This window comes from Hippoglossus hippoglossus, chromosome 11 (genome assembly GCF_009819705.1).
Source record: "Hippoglossus hippoglossus isolate fHipHip1 chromosome 11, fHipHip1.pri, whole genome shotgun sequence".
Taxonomy (NCBI): Eukaryota; Metazoa; Chordata; class Actinopteri; order Pleuronectiformes; family Pleuronectidae; genus Hippoglossus; species Hippoglossus hippoglossus.
The window spans coordinates 8,019,344-8,030,043 of NC_047161.1; the positions used below are offsets into that span (position 1 = coordinate 8,019,344).

The following is a 10,700-nucleotide window of genomic DNA, read 5'->3' on the forward strand; positions in this document are numbered from 1 at the left end:
GCACGACACCGTTCTCCAGAGATGAAAAGAAGAGATATGGATGGCTGAAGTGATGGTTAAAATTAGAACCCACTACGTACCGGCACCATGTCCTGTGCGCATAAGGATTTCAGATTAGATTTTAGATTAGGATAACTTTGATGTCCGCAGTGAGGCTGTTAGTTCCGGAGCAGGATCAGACTTTTCTACCTGAGCACACGCGTGATACCGAGCAAACCGACACAACACATATTTATCTAGTGTCTTACTTTTCTTCAAACAGATCTTTTAGATGTCAACAGCCGACAAGCTGACAGCGCAGTCGGACCCAAGTACAAACATGATCCTATATGTCATTTGAGAGCAACACATTCATTTACTAGGCAGTAGATGAGGCATATTAAACATAAGACTTTGGTCAAATCATATACTTATTGTAATATGCCAGTACTCGGTTGTAGTATATGAGATATATGAAAGTTGCAGGGTTACACGGATGGTGGATGCAATGTAGTACTGTGCTACATACATGCTGAGATACAATGAATATGTACTGTGGCTAAATACTGAATATACTGTAACCAAGGTAATACATGTGATGGGCTTTTCAAGAAACTAAAGCTATAATAGAAAGCGAGGAAAGGACATTTTAATAAGGCATGCATATTTAAAGCAGTATTTTGAATTAAATTCAGTCATTCAGGCGCACAGCGGGGAGTATTCTCTTTAAAGAGATTGTATCTGTATTCAGGCTTTTATTCCTCAAGTTGTTAAGTTTAGTTAAAAATGTTGGCCCCGAAAAAGTAGGACACCAGGCACGGAGAGAGTTTAACAGTCTAAGTTTATTGGTTCAGGAGATGGTGAGGAGGGATAGGCGAGGCAGGTACAAACCAGATTAATAGTTTCAAATATTTGAGAGAAAAACACAGGCGGAAACGAAGAGCTTATCCATAGCCTTGTTACCACAGGAGTAAACAAAATGATCCCGGTGAAGACTGGAGAGATGAACCAGGCTTAAATACTGCAGCAGCTTGTGGAATTGATGAAGGAATGCTGTAAATTGGTTGGAGATGAAACAGCATCAACACAGACAGTGTGAGAGTCAAACTTGGCAGAAAAGAAGACTTGAAAGAAAAGGAAGGTGGATGCTGCTGAACAAAACTGGTGTAGATTGGGATAGGAATGAAAACCTGCAGATTATTCCAGACAAGCGGTTAACACCCGTAAAGACCACAGTAGAAAGTGGATGGGTGTCGGGTGGTTGATGCTTTTGAAGCACCAGAGGTTATTTATTGTAAGACACTTTTACATGTTGTAGTAGCAAAGGCAAAGGTGTAGATAATGATGGTTGAATGCCATTAGCTTCTTCAGTGTCATGGTGTTTTCCATTATGGCCACTATTGTCATGGGGACGTGGAGCAGAACAAAGCCATCACCATTACTGATCATTTTTTGTCAAGATGTTTGCTGTGAAGTGCTTTAAGGACTAAAGCTGATGTGATATTTTATGTAAATTGAATATAAACCAATGTTGTTTATGTTTGTCATGTTGCCATAAGTCACCTTTGGGCACTTCCTGTAAACTTAACCTAAACATGACCTCTACCTGGCTAACTGTAATCCTAACCCCGCCCCTTATGCTAACCTCAACCACTGACCCAAATATCAGTGTTTTAGCAATTCATTCGTCTGGGACTTGTTCTCAAATGTACCCTATGGCTAACACACACACACACACACACACACACACACACACACACACACACACACACACACACACACACACACACAGAGCTGGTGTTTGTCAGCTCTGATTGCTGCAGAAAGTGATACACAGCTAAACTCTCCCTTTGTGTTCTCCTCTGCCTCCATTTTGCTCGTTTGTATGTAAGTTGGTCATTTGGCAGCTTTTCATCATGTTGATGTGTGTGTGTGTGTGTGTGTGTGTGTGGCGCGCCGCATAATGACAGTATCATTGATTGCAAAGTGCCTGGGTTGAACTCGGCACAAACGCTGTGTCAGGGTGCGATCGTGCCTGCTTGTGCTACTTGTATGTCCAAGCAGTTGTCCCAGATTTATTCACTGGCACAAGTCTCCGCTTGCAACTTGGCCCATGTTCCCTCTTGTGTGCGTGTGCGCGTGCGTGTGAGAGAAAGAGAGAGAGAGAGCGGCAGAAAGAGTTTGCTCTCAGTGAGCTCGGAGCTTCCAGGGGACTTATCTGAAGAGCCCCTGCTGCTGATACATTCGGCTGTTTGACTTTCTCCGTGTGTGTTTGAGTGAGGGAGTCAGGGAGGCACGGAGACAAACCACACTTAAAATGCAACCTTATGCAGATGAAGTGTTGGTCTATCTATATGTCGCATCTCTGCATCTACAGTCCACAACACAGGACTTGACGTCGGAGCAAATGTCCTCCTGAGGTTATAAATTAAGGAACACAAAATAACTTTAGGGGTGCAATGACAATTTCAATTAATTTTTTTTTTTGAATAATTTCCTGATGAGTGGATCACATGACCTTTTCAGTCGACTTTTTTTTCGTCAGTGCAGTGAGCGTGTAATTGTCATTGCCCCAAAATACATTTTACACTGTCGGCCCCTGCGACACGGAGCTGGGATGTAATTTAATTCAGCGAGGAGGAGATTTTCTCGGAAAGGAATGATCCACCTGGGCTTGGACATTTCTTGGCAAGTCGTCCTTATTCCATGTAATCCTTATGTCTAATCTGCTGTTGGAGCGATTTCAGGTTTTAGATTTACGCAGGTATTAGCCTCAGCATTGTAAACAAGACGTGTTTTGAAGAAGGAACGAGTGAAAAACACCTTTCATCGTCATTGTTGTAGGAAGTGATATGTGTTGTGTAAAATCACTCTTGTTTTCAGTAGAAATTTGGCCACTAAAAATTCAAAATAAAGATGTTTGCGTGTGTGCGCATGTGGGTGTGTGTGTGTGTGTATGTGTGCATCTCTTCCTCTCACACACACATTACAAATGCATATTCCATGATCTGACCTCTAGGACTGGTTATTTGGGTAAGCACAGGATTACTTTTTCATATTGTATCTAAAACTAGTTTTAAGGTTAAAAGACAAACATAAAAGTCTAAACAATAAAAACGAGATTGAATTTTAGTCATATTTAAAATTTAAATGTAATCTGTTATCAGATGTCAGTATAAACATAATGTCCCCAGACAGAGATAGCAATCTTAGTAATAGTAATCTTTAAAGTGGATTAAATTAAAATATGAGAACAACAGGTGGATAAGAGCAGCATCAGTTGAGCTGCAGGTGTTTCAAACATTCTGTTGTCTGAGCCGAGTCAACATTTATGATTTACCAAGAGATGTATGCTCCAGCCCTCACCTTTAGTCATGAGCTCTGGCCAGATGAATAAATGGCATTGTGGCCAACCTTCAGTCCATTTGGAGTTTGACTGGGTTCACTCCTAGGTTACAGTATAAGGAATATGGAAGGGGCCTCGGAGTGGGACTGGTAGTCCATCACGCTGAAGGGAGCTGAGACTGTTCAGACATCGGATGAGTCAGCCTCCAAGACATGTTAGTGTGGAAGGTATTCCAGGCATGTCAAGCTATGAAGAGACCTCGGGGCGTTTCCAGAGGATGCTCGAGTGCTTTTTAGATCCCGAGCGGCCTGGGAATACCTGGGAACTCAAAGAAGCTTAAACATGTGGAGGGGTAGAAGAAGGTCTTGGACTGCCTTTCTTATCCTGCTGCTGCTGCTGCTGCTGCTGCTGCACGTTATGAAAAATGGATGAATGGGTATGGATGAATAGATGGATTAACATACTGTAAGAGCTAAGACAAAAAAGAGTGGTGTGGAGGTACACTATGCATTATATGTAGCACAAAACAGAAAATCCATGGAAAACGCACATGTATTGATCACGCTATAGGAAGGAGTTTAGCGGTAGTTGTCAGGGCAGAGGGACAGTAGTGCTGCTCCATCCCTTTCAACCTGTCTGTCTGCTTGTGGGATACACTTTGATGTGATTGTTGGACTCCTTGACAATTTCTCCCTCTCCCTCTGAAGACTGTCAGGCCATAAGTAATTCATAAGTCAGCACATGCCATACAGTGTGTGTGTGTGTGTGTGTGTGTGTGTGTGTGTGTGTGTGTGTGTGTGTGTGTGTGTGTGTGTGTGTGTGTGTGTGTGTGTGTGTGTGTGTGTGTGTGTGTGTGTGTGTGAAACAGAGAGAAAAAAGGAGTGATGTATTATTTAGCATGATGTCGGAGGCAGTTTGATATTGTGCTGATGAGACGGAATCAAAGATTATCGCAGAGCTTAAACACACGTGCACACATCTCACACACACACACACACACACACACACACACACACACACACACACACACACACACACACACACACACACACACACACACACACACACACACACACACACGGCCACAGTCACTGCTCTTTCTCAGCATGACTGTTGTTGAAGAATTGTTATCTTTGTTTCTTCAGACTCCTTCTATGCTCTTGTCTTTTTTCAACTCTACGACCCTCGTCCATCGCCTCTCAGTTCGGCTTTGTTTTACCTCTATTACTTAAAGTCTATATATGTATATAACATATCCCCACGTGCCCCATGTGGGTGGTCTTGTGTTTCCAACTTGAGCTCGGGTATATAGGAGCCTGGGAGGGTTCTGCTCAGTTTCTTAGCTGTTCCTAGGACTGTGTTCTTCTTGGACAGAGATCTCTGATCCTACAGTTTGGGCTCTAATTACCCCTGGCACCAGTGTGGCCTTCACTTTCCACATGTTCTCCAGCTCCTTGGGATCGCTACATCTAAACTCAGCTCTGTTCTGCACTGGTAATTTCCTTTTATGAAGACGTACACATACTTTTATTGGTTTGACTGACATGTGCAAGAACTGTTATGATACATGTTAAGTCGAGTCCAGTATTGCAACTATATTCAGTGTCGTAGGTGTATTTTTCTTTTCATGTCGGCCAATATTTTCTTGGCGTGAGAGAGGATTTGTTTGACCCCCGTAGGTTGTACAGTGCTCTAGATAAACCGTGTTATAGATGTCAAACTTGATTTAAAAGTAATCCTGGAGAGACGCCTTCTTCTAAGTATGTTGGAATGAAAACACAGAACTCATACACACATAATATGGAATAACATCGAATTGAGTTAACCTCAAACATAAATGTACACTACCCACATTCATACAATATACATTTAGACATGTCCATGTGTCCAGAGGCACACGCACGCATAGAAAACACAGTTACCATATATGTAACTGTGCTTTCTATGCATGCCTGTGCCTGTGCACAAGGGGACACATGGCTCCCTTATGAAATGATTTTCTTCAGAACACAGACCGGAGAACATGTTCCTCATCCTAGAACATTCTGCCATGTGACTAACAAGTCAGCAGAGATTTCACTTCACTCTTCCCATCCCCACCTCCTCTTCAGCGCTTCTGCTTTCTTCCTCCTCCTCTCCTCCTAGGATATAACAGTAATACACTTCTCTTACCTTCATTTACTCCTACCACGGAGAGTTTACATAGTGCCTCGAGAGGAGGCATAAACAAAGAGCAATAAAACGTAGAAGGAGGCACTAAAAAAAAAAGGAACAGCATCAAATGTGAAATGGTAAATGTGTATTTGTAAATGAACAGAACACTCTGGCAGCAGGGTTAAAACCTGTGGGAGCTCTCCCTGTCCAGATCACATCCATGGACTCTTTTCCATTTCCATCTCGGCATTTATTAATCAGTTCCTCAAAATATCACGGAGAGTGTGACTCACAGGTCCACAGCCGAACCAGTGACCTTCTGGTCATGTACTCATGTCATGAAACTGCTGTTCCACCATCTTGATATAAAGGATTTTGAATTTCCACGAGGGAGCAGGAGGAAATCTTCACTCAGAGGTCACATGATGTGTATCTGTGAATTCACGGCAGCGACAGATGAAGGAGTTACAGTTAATTACATAACCATGTTGGTCAGTGTACCAGTGGATTACAGATGACTGCCTATAGCTTTTTAATGTTTCCCTTCTTTCTCTGACCAAGTCACATTCTCCGTCCTTTTAATATTACCGTCTGTTTACCTTAAAGACAGTTAATTGTGTGCCGAGTTGGCCTCACACATTCTGTAAAAGATGCAGTGTTTTAAAGAGATTCTATGACAGATCTGCAGATGCTGATGAATTATTGTGTTTTTCCAAACCTCCCGTTAAAATGAAACTATAAGACTCTATTTTAGAGGCGCTATTGAATCTCTAAATAGTGTGCTGCATTTCATTAAAACATATTCAGTCTGAAATCCAAAGTTTTCAAGAGGCCAACGCTCACTTTGGACCAACTTTTTCCTCAAAGTCGCGAAAACCGAGTAAAGCTGATTGTTCTCTGCTTTCGAAAAGGCACTTGAGAGTAAACAAAAACAAACCTCACTCAGTTGAAAACCTCAGTAAACACAGTCACTATTGTTTTTAACACTTTGTCATTGAATGCGAAAATAATACATGCAAATGATGTAAATGAGACGCACACTTCTGATACTTTCTTATCTTCTAGTTTTTAATTATTCAGAGTTTAGCTTTTTTTTCTTAAGCGACATCGAAATGCAGGAGAACTCTATTAGGGGGCAGATATATGAAATAATGCTGGTTTGTATTATTTTATGCATAAAAGATTGACAATTCCGAGCAGTTTCCTGTGAGGTTATTGCTCCCCTGCCTCTGAAAATGTGGCCACCAACGACTCTGTTGACACAATTTGGTGCAAAAGCATCAATTAGATGTGAAGAGTTCGATACAATGGGGCTTGATTGTTTTCCACATTAGAATTCAGTGAACATCAGCATCTTTCATGAAGAAAGGTTTCCTACATTTTTCATCTCTTGCACCAGTGATGTTTCTGGCTGACTCTTTTGAAGTCACGACCGAGAACACACACACACACACACACACACACACTGAGTGAGATCCGACTGCTGCATGCAGAGACTGCGTAGACACTGAAAATGGCTTCATTGAGTAAACACCGTGTGGAAATGAACTTTGAATGACAGTGCAGCTGATGAGCAAAGTTCCAGTGGAAACTATACAGTTTAATTTGCATCCGTATTTAAAGGCAGACGTTATATCGGCTGTTTTTAACTTGAAGGTGATCTCAGTGTGCTCATGCTCTTCTGAGCTCCCATGGGCGTTTTGGTGTTAAAATGAGGTGTGGTCAGAGTGGAATGCGATATCATCACAAACCTGGTATGAAGTCAATCATATACACTTTATATTCCATTCCTTATTTAATATTTTAGTGGTATATTATCCAGATAGTAAAATGCACTTACATAGGCGCTTGTATACGGTCTCTCTTACTTCCAGACTAACCTGACGTTATAACAGCAATCTCACCTGGCTTTTGAAAGCTGCCAATCGGATTGGTTTATTGAATGTTGGGCCCAAAACACATTGATGATTTAATAAAACACTCCTGAGCCATGCACCTGTCACAGCAACCTTCAAGTGGATTTGGACTTTAAAAATGCATTTGTGCCATGTGCTTTAGATCATGTGCTTAGATTGTTCAAATAGAGCGGCAAGATTGAAGTGCGTGTGTTTTGTCTCTGTATTACTCATGTTGTGGGGACCTAGTGTTTTTCCTTATGGGGACATAAAGTATGTCTGCTAAACATGTATCATTACATTTGAAGAGTTTTAAGTTGAAAGGAAAAGGTCAGAGTAAGTTTCCAGGAAATTTATGCAAGTCAATGCAATGTCCTCTGATGTCATGGAGATACAACTCTCTCTCTCTCTCTCTCTCTCTCTCTCTCTCTCTCTCTCTCTCTCTCTCTCTCTCTGTGTCTGTGTGCGTGCATTAGTGTGTGTGTGCTGGCTGCAGCTTTGATCTGATCTTTATCAAAGAGACCTGAGGTGACTGACAATATCCACTCGTCTATCTCTTTTCTTTTTTCAGTTTTTCGGTCATTCTATCTTTCTTTCAGTTAAGTCATTCAATGTGTTCATGGTCAGTTTCTATCAGAGAAAATTAATTTACTATCCTTTATGTTGCAATGTAAAGAAAGTTAAAATAATGATGTCCTTTAATGCTTCAACTTCTAAGAATTATACTGCAGTGATAACATACAGACTCTAGTTGCAGCCAAGTCACAAACATACTTTACACACAATTGCAGCACAACTACCTGCTTTATTCTCTGTAACTTGATTTATTTCTCTGTGCCTCTTTTTGCACAGAGCTCACAACACATTTAGCACCCACAATGCACCTAGTACACAGAATCATATGCGTGTGTGCCTACACACATACAACTGTGGCTCGGTTCATACATTTAAAATGAGAAGGAATATGTCAGCGGCATCCCTGGAGAAAAGTGGTTGCGCAGTCCTAGAGAGTGGTGAGTGGGCACGTGTGTGTATGTGTGTACGTGCCTATGTCTGTGTATAATGTATATGCATGTGTCCTACTTGTTCCCGTGTGTATGTAACAGGCAAGTGTGAAGTATCTGAGATTTGAGAGGAGAGGAAAAGTAGAAAGATGGAAGAGGAACATACAGCATAATGAGAAATGAATGAATCTGCACTGGGAGCAGTATCGGGCACATATGACGTCCAATACACACCAATACAAAACCTTTTTATACAGAACACAGTGCAGAAGAAGAAGCTCGGGTTGATTCAGAAATGTTTCTTTTTTCTCTTTTTGATATATCTAACATACACTCCCATATGCACACACATGCTCTATATGGTGCATATATATATATACATATATATATTTTTTTACAACCTAAAATCTGCGATGGTATCAGCCCCAAAAATCTAGTGCTGGTCGATGTTGTAGTGCGAAGCTCGCTCTGCTGAAATGTCAACGAAAGAGCGTCAATCTAAACAATCAAACACACACACACACACACACACACACACACACACACACACACACACACACACACACAGTGACAGCAGATGAGAGGAGCAGATTGTTTCAAACAGAATTCTCAACAGGAAATGTGTGTTTTTTGAGTCTTTATCTCCTGAGAAAACCTAAATGTCACAAAAGTTTTTTTTCTTATCTGTATTATTCAAACATCTGTAAGTCACTAGAGACTAAAATAAGCCTCAGATTATCTAAAAAAAGTGACTGTGACGGGGCCGTGACTTAGAAATGTATCTCATCATACGAGCTGTGGAAGGGCACTATTTTAAATGTTTTATTTTATAGTCTTATTGATTTTTATTTTTTCAATGGTTCTGCTTTGTAAGCACGACTTGGAAAGCAACTGAGAAATTATTTTGTTGATTTACTTATTTATTTATTTTCATCTGTGAAAACAGGTGATTATGTATTTTTTCAGGCTCAATGAATCGGTGGGCCTGTGGACCATCACAATAAAATATAAAGTCTTTAGTGTTGTTTGCAGGCAGGGAGGACTCATTGTCTACCTGTTATCCGGAGTGTGCACGAGAGCATGGTGGGTGCGTTTTCTGGGGCTGGGTTTTTATTTTTCACCTGTTTTCTGAGATGAAAAATAGGGAATCTAAAAATGAACCTCGGGAAAATCCGATCCTGGCAAAAATATTTTTTTCTTAGTTGCCTGTCAAGCCTTCTTAAGCTTATTCCCAATATATAGGCACAATAGATAAGTGACACTAAAAACTGTTTAACATTATGGAGGATATAAGTATATACAATACAAATACACATTAGCTCATTGTCTGGATCCTATATAATTCCACAGTGTTATGGTACAAATTTAGCTGCCAAATCCCTGAGTTTCAGGGCTGCAATGACGTCAACGTCTTCTGAATGCATCCGTCTGATGTATGGACGAATGGCTGCCAAATGTCTAAGCATCTTAGATACTGTAGGGGCCTCACATATAAAAAGTCCAGCAAAATGACAAATTCATGGGTAAAATGCACTAATTCAGTGACAGATTTATATTTGGAAGCTGCTAAATGTTTTATAGCCTGGAAGGGGAAAGGTGTCTAACACTGAAGATTGTCCAAAAAGTAGCCATCAGTCTTATAATGTCTGGATAATGTAATTACAGTAAAGTGTAAAGTGTATCGACCTCATTTTTTAATGATATGAATACATTTCTGACGGAAATCTGGAGAACAGTTTCCAAACCCATCTGTGCCAAGACAGGGTAGAAATTACATCAAGTGATTTATTGATTTGATATTCAGGTCTGTCAGACGTACACTAGCCACCTGACTAAAATACAGGCTATCCCGGTCCATAGTTTTTATCAGTGTGTAGGAGTGTGCTGATCTGCTGCAGTAGTGTGTGTGTGAGTTTGTGTGTATGGGAGTGGGGTGGTAATAATACAGCCTTCTGGCCAATGTCAGTCCATTATTCAGCTTTATATCAGCCAACCAATCAAACGGCCTCCCTTCAGGGTCACCACCTCAGCCCATCCAATCAGCTCCTCCTGCCAAGCAGGAAGGAATGTCACTTGATTAGCATAACCAGAAAATGAGCAGGGCCATGCTGACGCGGCACTTTCTGACGCCGTGCATCAAGCAGCACTCGGAGGCAGCATTTAGACAAATGCATCCCTCAACGCTGTCAGCAACTCCGAGAGGATTTTCACCAAATGCATCGCCATCCTATAAAACGTGATAAGGAACATCGACAGAATGGGCTGCGTCTCATCAGCAGATTCCATTATTTAAGGGCATTCCACGGGGTGTTTCTCTCTATA

At 41.2% G+C, this 10,700-nt stretch overlaps 1 protein-coding gene across 6 annotated transcripts in view; it reads left to right on the forward strand.

The window, feature by feature from the left end:
• Positions 1-10,700, forward strand: part of csmd3b (CUB and Sushi multiple domains 3b) — a 319,867-nt gene that overhangs the window by 104,733 nt on the left and 204,434 nt on the right. The gene's annotated exons all lie outside the window — the stretch shown is intronic.